Source organism: Phyllobates terribilis, unplaced genomic scaffold (assembly GCF_046119375.1).
Source record: "Phyllobates terribilis strain yellow unplaced genomic scaffold, ASM4611937v1 Scaffold_9__5_contigs__length_417890890, whole genome shotgun sequence".
Classification (NCBI taxonomy): Eukaryota; Metazoa; Chordata; class Amphibia; order Anura; family Dendrobatidae; genus Phyllobates; species Phyllobates terribilis.
This window is the reverse complement of record NW_027362769.1, coordinates 385,320,219-385,336,137: the sequence shown is the minus strand read 5'-3', so window position 1 is coordinate 385,336,137 and position 15,919 is coordinate 385,320,219. Positions and strand designations below refer to the sequence as shown.

The window sequence follows — 15,919 nt, the reverse complement described above, 5'->3', positions numbered from 1 at the left end:
GGGCAGTATTATAGTAGCTATATTCTTGTACATAGGAGCAATATTATAGTAGTTATATTATTGTACATAGGAGTAATATTATAGTAGTTATATTCTTGTACATAGGAGCAGTATTATAGTAGTTATATTTTTGTACATAGGGGGCAGTATTATAGTAGTTATATTTTTGTACATAGGGGCAGTATTATAGTAGTTATATTCTTGTACATAAGGGCAGTATTATAGTAGTTATATTCTTGTACATAGGGGCAGTATTATAGTAGTTATATTCTTGTACACAGGTGGCAGTATTATAGTAGTTATATTCCTGTACATAGGGGGCAGTATTATAGTAGTTATATAGAAAGTACAGAATAACATGTAATAAATTATATTGCCATGTGGCCTATAGATATATGATTCATGTTATCACCGGTGTGCAGTTTTGCCCTTTAGCCCACGCTCAGTAGATGCTCACAAGCTGCGATCACTTACTGTTTGTGACATTGGTTATTACGCCCCCTCCTGGATTTCATGTTTTGTAGCTGCTGCTCTCTGAAGTAAGAACATACAGAGAAGGGTCTTACTGACAAGGACGAAGCATTTGGAGGACACAGGATTTTATTAAGTCGCTTCCGCGCTTTATAGCTATTGATGTCAGTGAGTTTGCGGTGTGGGTACGTGTAGGTGAGAGCTGGGGGATTATCGGGCTTGTAAACAGCAAAGCAGTAAAATGTCATATAACAATATAGTGCCTGTCAGCACAGGACATGGAAGCAAACATTAACTATCTGTGAGCAATAAAACCCTCATGTAATGGGAAGCCCCTTCCTTAGCCTCGATCAGAGCGATGCTCAACACTGTGCTGGGACTTCCCGCTAAGAGAGGGGAGAGACTCCTGCATCATGTATTCAGATACTCAGGGAAAAAGGTCAATGGATGGAAGTGTGGCGCCCCAGAGGGTTCAGTCGCCACAGAGGTACTGCACCTCACCCAGAGGTGTGGTCTCTCCTTCTCTCAGGTAAGGAGGGAGTGCTGCCCGGAACCCCAACACCCGCATTCAACACTACACTGCTCCAGGCCGGCTGGAAGGGCAAGATGCATGTGCGCAGCTGCTGAGCCCTGTCCCTGGCTGGAGTGGGGGAAACCCAGAGGTAGGGGGAACCCAGAGGTAGGGGGAACCAGTAGTGGGTGTGGGTGGAGGAAGCAGTTTAGGGGAGCACCATAGAGTGAGGTATAAAAAGGGAAGCCATCTTAGGGTGGCAGGTCAGTCAGTAAGAGGAGTGAGCGAAGACAGTCTTGGAGCAGAGTCTCTTTAGGAGCTCTGCTCCACAAATAGGGCCCAGACCTAGAGGCCCAGGAGGGGAGCAGAGGAGTAGGCTCCGATCTATAGAAGGGATCCTAGGGGGTACGGAGAGTGCGGGACGGCACCCGTACGCCACGAATCTGTCAGAAGACAGAAGGATCGTAGGCCGCAAGACGGGGACCGGCCCCTGGACCAGTCGTGTAACTCCAAGTCTCGGCGGGAAAATCCGGAGGCTTCTGGCTTTCATAGACCAGTTGCCGCAGCCTCATTCTAATCCCCGTGAGGGTCAAGCAGGACCGGGAACTCCAGTAAGACAGGAGAGACTTCAGAGCACCCGAGCAGGATTGAGAGTGGGGAAGGGCAGGGCAGGAGGGAGAAGACCCAGTGTGAAGACTGTCTAGAAAGGCATACAAGAAAGCGGGGTTCCGTTAAGTGCCCCTAAACTATCTGAGGAAGAGCTGAACCCCCGTTCTGGTGAACGCAGCGCGACGTGGGAGGCTGTAAGCTGGACAGTGCAACCTGAGGAACTTGACAACTGTGAGTAAAGACTCGGATGACTGCACCCCACTGTCTCTGTGAAGTTATTGCTGCGCCATCTTTCCCCCTGCACTACAACGCCCAGCGCAACCCACACTATCTACACTGCCCTGAAGCTAGCTCTTCCTGTGGAGAGCCACACCATCTCTGCTACAGTAACATCAGCTTCAGAGGACTGCTCCGCAGCGGCGGCTCCCTTTGGCCGCATTCCACAGGTGGCGTCACGAACACTTTCTAAAACTAAAAAACCCCATATAAATAATATTCCCCTTTTTGTTGACCGCCCTGGGCCACGGACCGGGCCAGCCACCGTGACATCCCCCCCCCCCCCACACCAGCATCCACAGGCCAGGCTGCCGAGTACCCCACGGCTCTGGGGGCGCGTCAGAAGGAGGGAGGGATGGAAGGAGGGAGGGAGGGACGGAAGGAGGGAGGGACAAACAGAAGGAGGGAGGGACGAACGGAAGGAGGGAGGGACGAACGGAAGGAGGGAGGGACGAAAGGAGGGAGGGAGAGACGAAAGGAAGGAGGGTGGGACAAACGGAAGGAAGGAGGGACGAACGGAAGGAGGGAGGGACGAAAGGAGGGAGGGAGAGACGAAAGGAAGGAGGGAGGGACGAAAGGAAGGAGGGAGGGACGGAAGGAGGGAGGGACGGAAGAAGGGAGGGATGGAAGGAGGAAGGGATGGAAGGAGGAAGGGATGGAAGAAGGGAGGGATGGAAGAAGGGAGGGATGAAAGGATGGAAGGGAGGGATGAAAGGATGGAAGGGAGGGATGAAAGGAAGGGAGGGATAAAAGGAGGAAGGGAGGGATAAAAGGAGGAAGGGAGGGATAAAAGGAGGAAGGGAGGGATGGAAGGAGGAAGGGAGGGATGGAAGGAGGGAGGGATGGAGATGGATGGAAAGAGGGAGATGGATGGAAGGAGGGAGATGGATGGAAGGAGGGAGATGGATGGAAGGAGGGAGATGGATGGAAGGAGGGAGATGGAAGGAGGGAGGGATCGAGGGGTGGAAGCAGGGAGGGAGCGAGGAATGGAAGCAGGGAGGGAGGGATGGAAGGATAGAGGGAGGGGTGGATGGAAGGATAGAGGGAGGGGTGGATGGAAGGATAGAGGGAGGGGTGGAGGGAGGGAAGGATGGAGGGAGGCATGGATGGAGGGGTGGATGGAAGAAGGGAGGGATGGATGGAAGCAGGGAGGAATGGAAGGAGGGAGGGAGGGATGGAAGCAGGGAGGAATGGAAGGAGGGATGGAAGGAGGAAGGGATGGAAGGAAGAAGGGATGGAAGGAAGAAGGGATGGAAGGAGGAAGGGAGGGATGGAAGGGAGGGATGGAAGGCGGGATGGAAGGAGGGAGGGAGGGAAGGAGGGAGGGAGGGAAGGAGGGAGGGATGGATGGAAGGAAGGAGGGATGGATGGAAGGAAGGAGGGAGGGAGGGATGGAGGGAGGGATGGAGGGAGGGAAGGAGGGAGGGAAGGAGGGATGGAAGGGAGGGATGAAAGGATGGAAAGGAGGGATGAAAGGATGGAAGGGAGGGATGGAAGGAGGAAGGGAGGGATGGAAGGAGGAAGGGAGGGATGTGTGGCATCCTGCTGTGCACAGGTACCATAGGACCAAGGGTGCATGGACGAACTTCTCCACAAGAGGCCCTCATTACATACAAACACCTCCACCCTTCCACCTCACACCACCAGAGGGAGCCCGCTAGGGATATATAAATGGAGGGTGGAGCCAGGCAGTGCAGTTAGTTGTTGGAGAGCGTGCTGACGCTGAGAGCAGCGAAGACGCAGCGCGTCTGCTGCTGAGTTCTGAGGGCCCCGAGTGTGGCCGACGGCAAGAGGAGAAAGGAGAGAGGAGTTTGGGGGGTAGAGGAGCATCATAGGCTCACCCCAGTATATAAACCGGACACCGGGTCATTTATACCCAGTGGGATTCACCGGCATCCCAGGAGAACTACAAGTCCCTGGCAGACCTGAAGCTAGACCCATCACAGGACCAGGAACCACGAAGGCCCCAGCGTTACCAGGGATAGTGGTTGCCAGCAGAAGGTCCTACTACCGAGCAACAGGTGAAGGAACAGCACGACACAGAAGCTAGTCCCAGTTGCAGGCTGGCCAGGAGCATACAGAGAGGCAGACACGGACCAGGAGGCCTTATACCCGCTCACTGGGGAGAAGTCCTGAAGTGCACCCATCCTACTGAGTACCCTGGACCGCACCTGACATCCGCACCAGTAAAGGTATTGAAGCGAATCCCCTGTCTCTGTCAATTACTCCTGCTACGCCATCCCGCCTGCACTATAAGTCCCAGCATCACCACACCATCAAACTCCATATTGCCACGGGGGCCCGCTCCACTTGTGGGGAGCAGAAACACCTCAGCTGCCATCCCATCACCCCCCGGAGGTCTGCAGCAGCGCTGGTAAACCTCACCAGGTACCACAGGTGGCATCACAAACTATTTATTGATTTTTATCCAAGTTCCAATCCCCTTTTTGGTTGACTGCCCTCCCTGGGCCACGGACCGGGCCAGCCACTGTGACTTATCCCCCACCAGCATCCATAGGCCCGGCTGCCAAGTACCCCATTGCCCCGGGGGCGCGTCAGATGGAAGGAAGAAGGGAGGGATGGAAGGAGGGAGGGAGGAAGCGAGGGATGGAAGGAGGGAGGGAGCGAGGGATGGAAGGAAGGAGAGAGGGATGGAAGGAGGGAGCGAGGGATGGAGGGAGGGAGGGAAGGGGGGGGGGATGGAAGGAGGGAGGGATGGAAGGATGGAGGGAGGGATGGAAGCAGGGAGGGATGGATGGAAGCAGGGAGGGATGGATGGAAGCAGGGAGGGAGGGATGGATGGATGGAAGGAGGGATGGATGGATAGAAGGAGGGAGGGATGGATAGAAGGAGGGAGGAATGGAAGGACGGAGGAATGGAGGGAGGAAGGAAGGAGGGAGGGATGGAAGGAAGGAGGGAGGGATGGAAGGAAGGAGGGAGGGATGGAAGGAGGAAGGGATGGAAGGAGGAAGGGATGGAAGGAGGAAGGGATGGAAGGAGGGATGGAAGGAGGGAGGGATGGATAGAAGAAGTGATGGATGGAAGGAGGGATGGAGGAAGGGATGGATGGAGGGAGGGAGGGATGGAAGGAGGGAGGGAGGGATGGAAGGAGGGAGAGATGGAGGGACGGAGGGAGGGAGGGATGGAAGCAGGGAGGGATGGAAGGAGGGAGGAAGGGAGGGATGGAAGGAGGGATGGAAGGAGGGATGGATGGAGGGAGGGAGGGAGGGATGGAGGGAGGGAGGGAGTGATGGATGGAGGGAGGGAGTGATGGATGGAGGGAGGGAGTGATGGAGGGAGGGATGGAAGGAGGGAGGGAAGGAGGGAGGGATGGAAGGAGGGAGGGAGGGATGGAAGGAGGGAGGGAAGGAGGGAGGGAAGGAGGGAGGGAAGGAGGGAGGGAAGGAGGGAGGGAAGGAGGGAGGGAGGGATGGAAGGAGGGATGGAAGGAGGGAGGGATGGAAGGAGGGAGGGATGGAAGGAGGGAGGGAGGGATGGAAGGAGGGAGGGAAGGAGGGAGGGATGGAAGGAGGGAGAGATTGATGGATGGATGAAGAAGGAGAGAGGGATGGATGGAAGCATGAAGGAGAGATGGATCACCTGCGTCCTGGCTGGTTCCTGTGGACTGCCGTCTTAGCTGGGACTGCCTATTAAAGGTGATTCCACTGAATGTTTGGTCAATGAAGGAATCCAGGTCTTTGACTTCCTCAGTAGCTGTAATAATGAGCGACAGATGAGATCTGGACATTTCATAGCCTCTGACATGACGTAATATATATGTCCAGATAGTAATGCGCTTATGTATATGGCAACTCCATATTCCTGAGCTTTGTACAATCAGGGAAGGCAATAAATATAAAAAAAAAATACCAAAAAAAAAAAATTGTACAGGACCCTGCCCAGAAGAGCTGACAATCTAAAGAGCTGAAACATGAGATAAGCCGCCACACACAACAAGGTGTCTCACTGAGATATGTTTGCCTCCAGAGCTCCTTTAGGTAGCTGCGATGTTAGATATCCCCTTCCCCCAAAGGCCTAATTCTAAAAATGTGAAAACTGTCTTCAGTTTTCTTACTTCTAGGCTGAGATCTGATCATCTGAAGTTACAGGCCCAGGGCCTGAGGCTGCACCACTGACACATTCCCATGACATGTCCTATTGTGATTGCTGCTCGCTGCACTGTTGCCATGGAGACCTTGTGTGGATGCAGTTTATCAAGGACATCAGTGTCCACACTTCAGCTTTGATTCATCATTTGCACTATTATTTTTTCTCTATGCGCCAGTTCTTCAAAATGTTGCCAACTTGTTCCCGACTTTTGTGTAAAATGAAAAAAAAAAACGCTCTTTATCTTTGTCTTTTATCTTTTTCGCTCCTTTTTAGAGTAAAAAGTTGCATTATGTGTTAAAATATCGCACGCAACTCTAACATTTGCTCAAAAAGTCCTGGTGTACAAAAACCAAAAAATCACTCCGGTGGGAGAAACGAGCAAAAAATTGTGACTTTTTAAGACGTGGCACATAACGAATCGCCCACAATCATCTGAATTACACAAACCGCGAGCACAATGGTGAACAGAGAAAAACACGAATAAATAGAAAACAGGCAAATAAATAGGCGCGATTTAAAAGAAGAATTTTGAGCAAAAAAAGCCTTAAAACAGGAAAAACTAGACCCAAAGACAGGCGGAAATACAAAAATGCCGGCTTCATAGTTGTGTATTTATGCCGGTTGTGGCCAAGAATATTAGTTATTATTAGAATATTAGTTCTTTTACCTTCACTGCTGCCCGGGCTCCTGACATCACTCCCAGGATTGGACTGGAATGAAAGGAATAATCCGAAAAAATATTAAATGTAGTAATCACATGGTATATACCGATGTAGTGGAGCCGAGTTTGTTCTACCCTATTTTTGGGAACATCAGACTAAAATAGGCTTGTGCGAGCCATAACTGGGTGCAGTGTTACCCATGTCCATGGCAAAACCCACACGAACAATCATTACCTTAGTCATCCAGTCACGGAGGTCTCGGCTCAAATCCGACTGTTTTTCCCGCACTACAGGAGTATCTGAGGAACGCCGACTGCAAGACAGAGTTAATGTCTTACTGTTTAGGGGTGTGTAAGAGAGCAGGGGCTGAGCGCGTGCGAGTGTAAGAGAGCAGGGGCTGCGCGCACGTGTGTGTAAGAGAGCAGGGGCTGCGCGCACGTGTGTGTAAGAGCCGGGGATGCGCACACGTGTGTGTAAGAGCCGGGGATGCGCACACGTGTGTGTAAGAGAGCAGGGGTTGAGCGAGCGCAAGTGTAAGAGCCGGGGCTGCGCACACGTGTGTGTAAGAGAGCAGGGGCTGCGCGCACGTGTGTGTAAGAGAGCAGGGGCTGAGCGAGCGCAAGTGTAAGAGCAGAGGCTGCGCACACGTGTGTGTAAGAGAGCAGGGGCTGAGCGCGCATGTGTGTAAGAGCAGGGGCTGCGCGCACATGTGTGTGTGTAAGAGAGCAGGGGCTGCGCGCACGTGTGTGTAAGAAAGCAGGGGCTGAGCGCACGTGTGTGTAAGAAAGCGGGCTGAGCGCACGTGTGTGTAAGAAAGCAGGGGCTGCACGCACGTGTGTGTAAGAGCAGGGGCTGCGTGCACGTGTGTGTAAGAGAGCAGGGGCTGCGCGCACGTGTGTGTAAGAGAGCAGGGGCTGCGCGCACGTGTGTGTAAGAGAGCAGGGGCTGCGCGCACGTGTGTGTAAGAGCAGGGGCTGCGTGCACGTGTGTGTAAGAAAGCAGGGGCTGAGCGCACGTGTGTGTAAGAAAGCAGGGGCTGAGCGCACGTGTGTGTAAGAAAGCAGGGGCTGAGCGCACGTGTGTGTAAGAAAGCGGGCTGAGCGCACGTGTGTGTAAGAGCAGGGGCTGCGTGCACGTGTGTGTAAGAGAGCAGGGGCTGCGCACACGTGTGTGTAAGAGAGCAGGGGCTGAGCGCGCATGTGTGTAAGAGCAGTGGCTGCGCGCACATGTGTGTGTGTAAGAGAGCAGGGGCTGCGCGCACGTGTGTGTAAGAAAGCGGGCTGAGCGCACGTGTGTGTAAGAAAGCAGGGGCTGCACGCAAGTGTGTGTAAGAGCAGGGGCTGCGTGCACATGTGTGTAAGAGAGCAGGGGCTGCGCGCACGTGTGTGTAAGAGCAGGGGCTGCGCGCACGTGTGTGTAAGAAAGCAGGGGCTGAGCGCACGTGTGTGTAAGAAAGCAGGGGCTGAGCGCACGTGTGTGTAAGAAAGCAGGGGCTGAGCGCACGTGTGTGTAAGAAAGCGGGCTGAGCGCACGTGTGTGTAAGAAAGCGGGCTGCGCGCACGTGTGTGTAAGAGAGCAGGGGCTGAGTGCGCATGTGTGTGTGTGTAAGAGAGCAGGGGCTGAGTGCACATGTGTGTGTGTAAGAGCAGGGGCTGAGTGCGAGCGCACACGTGTGTAAGAGCAGGGGCTGTACGTGTGCACAACAGAGCTGAGAGGTGTACAGTATATAAGAGCAGAAGGATGTATACAGAAAGAAAGCAGGAAACATACAAGTGAGTAAAAGAGTGTAAAAAACTGAAGAGGGGTATATAAAAAAGCAGAGGAGTGAATAACAGAGGTGTGCACGAGAGAGCAAAAGGGGCGCATAAGAGAGCAGAGGGGCGTAAGATAAAACAGTGGGGTACGTAAGAGAATATACGGGTGTGTAAGGGCACCGGGGTGCAGAGGAGAGCGGGACGATGTACAGGAGGGCCATGGGGTGCAGAGGAGAGTGGGACGATGTACAGGAGGGCCCTGGGGTGTAGAGCAGAGCAGGACAATGTACAGGAGGGCCCCGGGGTGTAGAGGACAGCGGGACGATGTACAGGAGGGCTCCAGGGTGTAGAGCAGAGCAGGACAATGTACAGGAGGGCCCCGGGGTGTAGAGCAGAGCAGGACAATGTACAGGAGGGCCCCGGGGTGTAGAGGACAGCGGGACGATGTACATGAGGGCCCTGGGGTGCAGAGGAGAGTGGGACGATGTACAGGAGGGCCCCGGAGTGTAGAGCAGAGCAGGACAATGTACAGGAGGGCCCCGGGGTGTAGAGGACAGCGGGACGATGTACAGGAGGGCCCTGGGGTGTAGAGCAGAGCGGGACAATGTACAGGAGGGCCCCGGGGTGTAGAGGACAGCGGGACGATGTACAGGAGGGCCCTGGGGTGTAGAGCAGAGCAGGACAATGTACAGGAGGGCTCCGGGGTGTAGAGGAGAGCGGGACGATGTACAGGAGGGCTCCGGGGTGTAGAGGAGAGCGGGACGATGTACAGGAGGGCTCCGGGGTGTAGAGGAGAGCGGGACGATGTACAGGAGGGCCCCGAGGTGTAGAGGAGAGCGGGACGATGTACAGGAGGGCCCCAGGGTGTAGAGGAGAGCGGGACGATGTACAGGAGGGCCCCGGGGTGTAGAGGAGGGCAGGACAATGTACAGGAGGGCCCCGGGGTGTAGAGGAGGGCAGGACAATGTACAGGAGGGCCCCGGGGTGTAGAGGAGGGCAGGACAATGTACAGGAGGGCCCAGAGGTGTAGAGGACAGCAGGACGATGTACAGGAGGGCCCCGAGGTGCAGAGAGCAGATGTATGAGGCAGGGAGACATGTCACGGAGCGCAGCAGAGGTTTCTTTACGGCTGCGTATAGTTATATAGGAGCGGACTGTAGGATGCAGCGGGGCAGCAGATAATAACCACCCCTTCCTGATGGACACCATGGTCTCCTGGATCGCCTGCAACCACCTCGTCCTCTCCTCGCTGCTGCCTGCAGCCTGAAGCACAAAACCAAAGCAATCAGAGCCCTGATATTGCACCGCCACACCGTGCACCCTGCAAACTAATGTATTCTCTCATAAACCAGTGTGTATCCATCTCCTTGCCGTTTGTAGTCCATCTATATGTATTCTATTGTTCCCTGTAATCAGCCATTTCATTATGCTCATACTACGGTTATATTTACCAGTAAAATAACTTTTCCGTTCCGCAGGGTCATCTCCAGGATGTACCGGGATCCTGACGTAGCCGCACTGACCAATGTGAGCACCTGCTCCGGGTACAAGGTGAAATATTAGGGGGGAGCCGATGATAATCCTATTATTATTGTACCGACCCCCAATATACTCACATCTCGCACATCTATGGTGCCCCAGAGCTCCCCCTGCAGGAAGAACAGGAACATCGCATGAAGTTAAAGGGAAACTCCAGACCTGGATTGTGTGTGTAATTAGAGCTCAGCTCTGATGAAGTGACGGGAGATGAGCTGCAATACCACACACAACCAAAAGACAGGTGTGGCGCTAGAGGAAAACAGCTATGTTTTTCCGATCCTCGAAAATCCCTTTCAGGTTTGCATTTCCTACCTCTTTGTCATTACTCCCTCGCATCTTGAAGTACGACAGCTTCGTCCCATTAAGTATAAACTGGTACGTCCTCCACTGGAATTTCTATTCAGGTGCAAAAACAACAAACAAATAATAATACTATACCGCACTGGTCTACAGGGAGAGAGTCAACCCTGATACACAGGAGCTGACAATTTATCCTGGGCACACAGAGGACGTCTCTTAGCGGCTCGGTGGCACAGAGGATGAGCCGCCTTTTCTGAGAACCTGTTACAGCTGAACTAGTGGATAAAATTGTCCCCCATGAATCAGTTCCCACTTATCCTCCATGAATCAATTCCCACTTATCCCCCATGAATCAGTTCCCACTTATCCTCCATGAATCAGTTCCCACTTATCCTCCATGAATCAGTTCCCACTTATCCTCCATGAATCAGTTCCCACTTATCCTCCATGAATCAGTTCCCACTTAATCTCCATGAATCAGTTCCCACTTTTCCTCCTCCAATCGGCACATTGGGAACCGATTCATGGGAGCATAACATAAGCTCCGCCCCCTGACTCCTTATGGCCTCAGATAAGAGTCCTGTGAAAACTCACCTCAGACCAGCACACTAGGGGGGCACTTATGATGAGCCATTTTCCACCCCCGGACTGACACCCCCTATTTTTCAGGTACCGGCTTCATTATAACATTCGTTGTCCACAAATAGTAAATGAAGTATGAGAAACTCCAGAATCCCGACCCCCAAGATGATCAGAGATTGTCTCTGCTGCACTTTCTGTTGGAGTATAGGGTAGTCTCAGATCTACCCATTGCCCCTATCCTCCATGCTTTACATTGCAGCTGTGCTTCATTAAAGCAGGGTTCTTTCTTTTCCAAAATCCAGGATTAGAAAAGGATAGTTGATTTCTCCCAGACACAGCGCCCCCCTGTCTGCAGTTTGTGTCTGGTATTGCAGCACGGTTTGTAGATAAAGCAGCCATCTTTTTCTAATCCCAGACCATCCCCACTCCTACAACAATATCACTAATCAGTGACTCCAGCCAAGCTGCATTGTATATTGGAGTCTTGTCTAGTCTAAATTCCACCACCAAAAACCTTGCCTTGCTTTACACTGCAGCCCTGCTTGCTCAGATGATATATACAGGTGCATCTCACTAAATTAGAATATCAAAAAGTTAATTTATTTCAGTTCTTCAATACAAAAAGTGAAACTCCTATATTATATAGAGTCATTACAGAGTGATCTATGTCACGTGTTTATTTCTGTTAATGTTGATGATTATGGCTTACAGCCAATGAAAACACAAAAGTCATTATCTCAGTAAATTAGAATACTTTATAACAACAGCTGGAAAATGATTTTAGAATCTGAAATGTCCTACTGAAATATATGATCAGTAAATGCCCTCAATACTTGGTCGCGGCTCTTCTTGCATCAATTACTGCATCAATGCGGCAATGTGGCATGGAGGGATCAGCCTGTGGCACTGCTGAGGTGTTATGGAAGCCCAGGTGGCTTTGATAGCAGCCTTCAGCTCGTCTGCATTGTTGGGTCTGGGGTCTCTCGTCTTCCTCTTGACAATACCCCATAGATTCTCTATAATAGATTCTCTATGGGGTTAAGGTCAGGCGAGTTTTCTGACAATCAAGCACAGTGATACTGTTGTGTGTAAACCAGGTATTGGTACTTTTGGCCGTGTGGACAGGGGCCAAGTCCTGCTGGAGAATGACATTTCCATCTCCATAAAGCTTGTCTGCAGAGGGCAGCATGAAGTGCTGTAAAATGTCCTGGTAGACGGCTGCGCTGACTTTGGTCTTGATAAAACACAGTGGACCTCCACCAGCAGATGACATGGCTCCCCAAACCATCACTGATTGTGGAGACTTCACACTAGACCTCCAGCAGCTTGGATTGTGGCCTCTCCACTCTTCCTCCAGACTCTGGGACCTTGTGGAGTGTGTCAGTGACTGCCTTCTGGACATCGGTCAAGTCAGCAGTCTTCCCAATGATTGTGGAGCCTACTGAAACAGACTAAGGGACCTTTTTTAAATGCTTATGAAGCCTTTGCAGTTGTTTTTGTTAATTATTTTAATTTACTGAGATAATGACTTTTGTGTTTTCATTGGCTGTAAGCCATAATCATCAAAATTAACAGAAATAAACACTTGAAATAGATCACTCTGTAATGATTCTATATAATAGATCCCTCTGTAATGACTCTATATAATAGATCCCTCTGTGTGTAATGACTCTATATAATAGATCCCACTGTGTGTAATGACTCTATATAATAGATCCCACTGTGTGTAATGACTCTATATAATAGATCCCTGTGTGTAATGACTCTATATAATAGATCCCTCTGTGTGTAATGACTCTATATAATAGATCCCTCTGTCTGTAATGACTCTATATAATAGATCCCTCTGTGTGTAATGACTCTATATAATAGATCCCTCTGTGTGTAATGACTCTATATAATAGATCCCTCTGTGTGTAATGACTCTATATAATAGATCCCACTGTGTGTAATGACTCTATATAATAGATCCCACTGTGTGTAATGACTCTATATAATAGATCCCACTGTGTGTAATGACTCTATATAATAGATCCCTCTGTGTGTAATGACTCTATATAATAGATCCCTGTGTGTAATGACTCTATATAATAGATCCCACTGTGTGTAATGACTCTATATAATAGATCCCTCTGTGTGTAATGACTCTATATAATAGATCACTCTGTGTGTAATGACTATATAATAGATCCCTCTGTGTGTAATGACTCTATATAATAGATCCCTCTGTGTGTAATGACTCTATATAATAGATCCCTCTGTGTGTAATGACTCTATATAATAGATCCCACTGTGTGTAATGACTCTATATAATAGATCCCACTGTGTGTAATGACTATATAATAGATCCCTCTGTGTGTAATGACTCTATATAATAGATCCCTCTGTGTGTAATGACTCTATATAATAGATCCCTCTGTGTGTAATGACTCTATATAATAGATCCCTGTGTGTAATGACTCTATATAATAGATCCCACTGTGTGTAATGACTCTATATAATAGATCCCTCTGTGTGTAATGACTCTATATAATAGATCACTCTGTGTGTAATGACTATATAATAGATCCCTCTGTGTTTAATGACTCTATATAATAGATCCCTCTGTGTGTAATGACTCTATATAATAGATCCCTCTGTGTGTAATGACTCTATATAATAGATCCCTCTGTGTGTAATGACTCTATATAATAGATCCCTCTGTGTGTAATGACTCTATATAATAGATCCCTCTGTGTGTAATGACTCTATATAATAGATCCCTCTGTCTGTAATGACTCTATATAATATAGGAGTTTCACTTTTTGTATTGAAGAGCTGAAATAAATTAAATTTTTGATGATATTCTAATTTAGTGAGATGCACCTGTACATGGTGACATACAGTGGTGTGAAAAAAGGGTTTGCCCCCTTCCCGATTTCTTATTGAGGTTCATACTCGGAAACCCTCCAATGTGGCTAAATTACAACAATTCTGCGACTATGAGCGGCCAAAACTCCTCCAGAGCGTTGTAAAGACTCATTGCTTCAGTGCAGTTGTTGCTGCTCAGGGCCTAGCCAGTTATTAGGTTTAGGGGGCAATCACTTTTTCACACAGGGCCCTGTAGGTTTGGATTTCTTTTTCCCTTAATAATAAAGACCTTCATTTATAAACTGCATTGTGTGATTACTTGTTATCTTTGTCTAATATTTATACTTTGTTTTGTGATCGGAAACATTTAAGTGACAAACCTGCAAAAGAATAAGAAATCAGGAGGGATGCAAACACTTTTTCTGTAGTTTTTTCCTCACCAGATTCTGCCGCCTCTTCTCCAGGATCCCAGACATCTCAGTTTGGCCTTTCCGGTCCATGTCTCCCAGTGACCTCGAGCCTCAGCTCATCTGGCAGCAGCCGCAGGTTGGTATCGCACTTGACAGCTCCGGCGGTGGCACGATCCTCACCACCCGGCCGCAGCTTCCTGAACTTTGCTTTTTTCCTTGTAGTAATTGCTTCTATCAAAGTTCATCTGCTCAGCGGGGAAATCTGTGATGTCACAGCGAGGTCACCTGGATCCGGTTACATAATGGCGGATTATCCGTCCGCGTCTATAGATGAATGATTGATGAGCGCGGTGACGAGCTGCCGAGCTGGCGTGAATTAATCATTACCCCAATAACAGACCATTAAACCAAAAGAGAAAAAGAAGAAGCCAAGACAGATGCTAAACCCGCAGCCATTCTGGTCCACAAGGTGCGGAGGGGGCGCCGTTGTGCGGGATGGCGGCTGTGTAATGCCTGGAGCTCCCTGCAGAGGGAGCATGGCGTTAAGACGTGACATAATAATAATGTGAAAAATCTGTTACAGCTTTGAAAAAAAAGACAAAAAAACCTTTTGTATGTTTATATGCAAATAAAGTACTCAGCACACTATGGGCGGGGCCATGTGGTCAAACACTCCACATGTTTGTCCACATAGCTCCGCCCCCTGGTTCACTGATTGACAGCATGGGAAAGTATGGGAAGATGGGTGCTCTAGACTATGTGGCCCTGCCCATATTGCTCCGAGACCCTCATTTGCATAGGAACATTAAAAAAAAAAAGTTTAGAAACTAAAAGATACGGCTCCGATTAGTGCAATGTTGCCTTACAAGGGACCGTGCTTACTGCAAAACAGATTTCAGAGGAGACGGACTCCCTGTAAAACGTTTACCTGCGGCCACCACTAGGGGGAGCTCAGATTACCGCACACTGGGTGATTATTGGGATCAGTCAGCTCCTGAGCTGCCCCTAGTGGTGGCTGTAGGTAGACAGGACTATCAGACTATAGGCTAGATCAGAGATTTTAGGCTCCGACTGCCACATATATCACTCATATGTAGCTTAACAACTCCACATCGTCGGGATTATTCCTTAAAGGCTCTGTGCTGCTGTGAAAGCTCTGTGCCTACATATGAATCTAGGTCTATTGGTTACAGCTGCTGCTGAGCCATGGGTGGTCTACGTTCTGCCCAGAGACCAGTGACATCATCTGTGGGGTCAGAGCCTCCGGGAGATGCTGCCTGCAACCCTGAGGAATCTGAACGTACCAATACGTTCTGCAGTGAGCCGAGAACTACAACTCCCATCATGCAGAGTAACATACACAGGTGTAAATCTCCCGAAATATCGCACTGCGTGCAGCTTTCCTGCTTTATAACTCAGCGCACTGCACCTCAGAGTTGGATGTGACGCGTGCCCAGTAGCACAGAGCATTTCAGGAAAGGAGTGGCAGATCATGAACTAAAAGGTGCAGGGTATTTCAGAAGAGGCCTGGGCTGATCTTGTGGCAAACTACTAGGAGATCAGACAGTTTCCAGCAGCACAGAGTATTTCAGATGTTATGTGCTGTGCTAAGTCCTTCCTAATACTCACAGGATTCAGTACAATCCCCTTATCCCACCAGCTGAGCCCAGGCAAACCCCCGACGTGTGTTCCTCATGTCAAGGACGCACCCCCCCCCCCCCGTGTCTTCCTCATGTCAAGGACGCACCCCCCCCCCCCCCGTGTCATGGACGCACCACACACACCCCAACCCCCCACAGACGCACCACCCCCACCCCCCCTCGTGTCAAGGATGCACCCCCCCCC

The 15,919-nt window shown here is 50.2% G+C and overlaps 1 long non-coding RNA gene across 1 annotated transcript in view; it reads left to right on the top strand.

The window, feature by feature from the left end:
* Positions 1 to 15,658, top strand: part of LOC141162448 (uncharacterized) — a 42,609-nt gene extending 26,951 nt beyond the window's left edge. The window contains exons 2-4 of the long non-coding RNA XR_012250780.1: positions 9,872 to 9,920; positions 14,129 to 14,210; positions 14,297 to 15,658. This is a non-coding gene — a long non-coding RNA (uncharacterized lncRNA). The remainder of the gene's footprint in view (positions 1 to 9,871; positions 9,921 to 14,128; positions 14,211 to 14,296) is intronic.
* Positions 15,659 to 15,919: the final 261 nt, after the last annotated feature.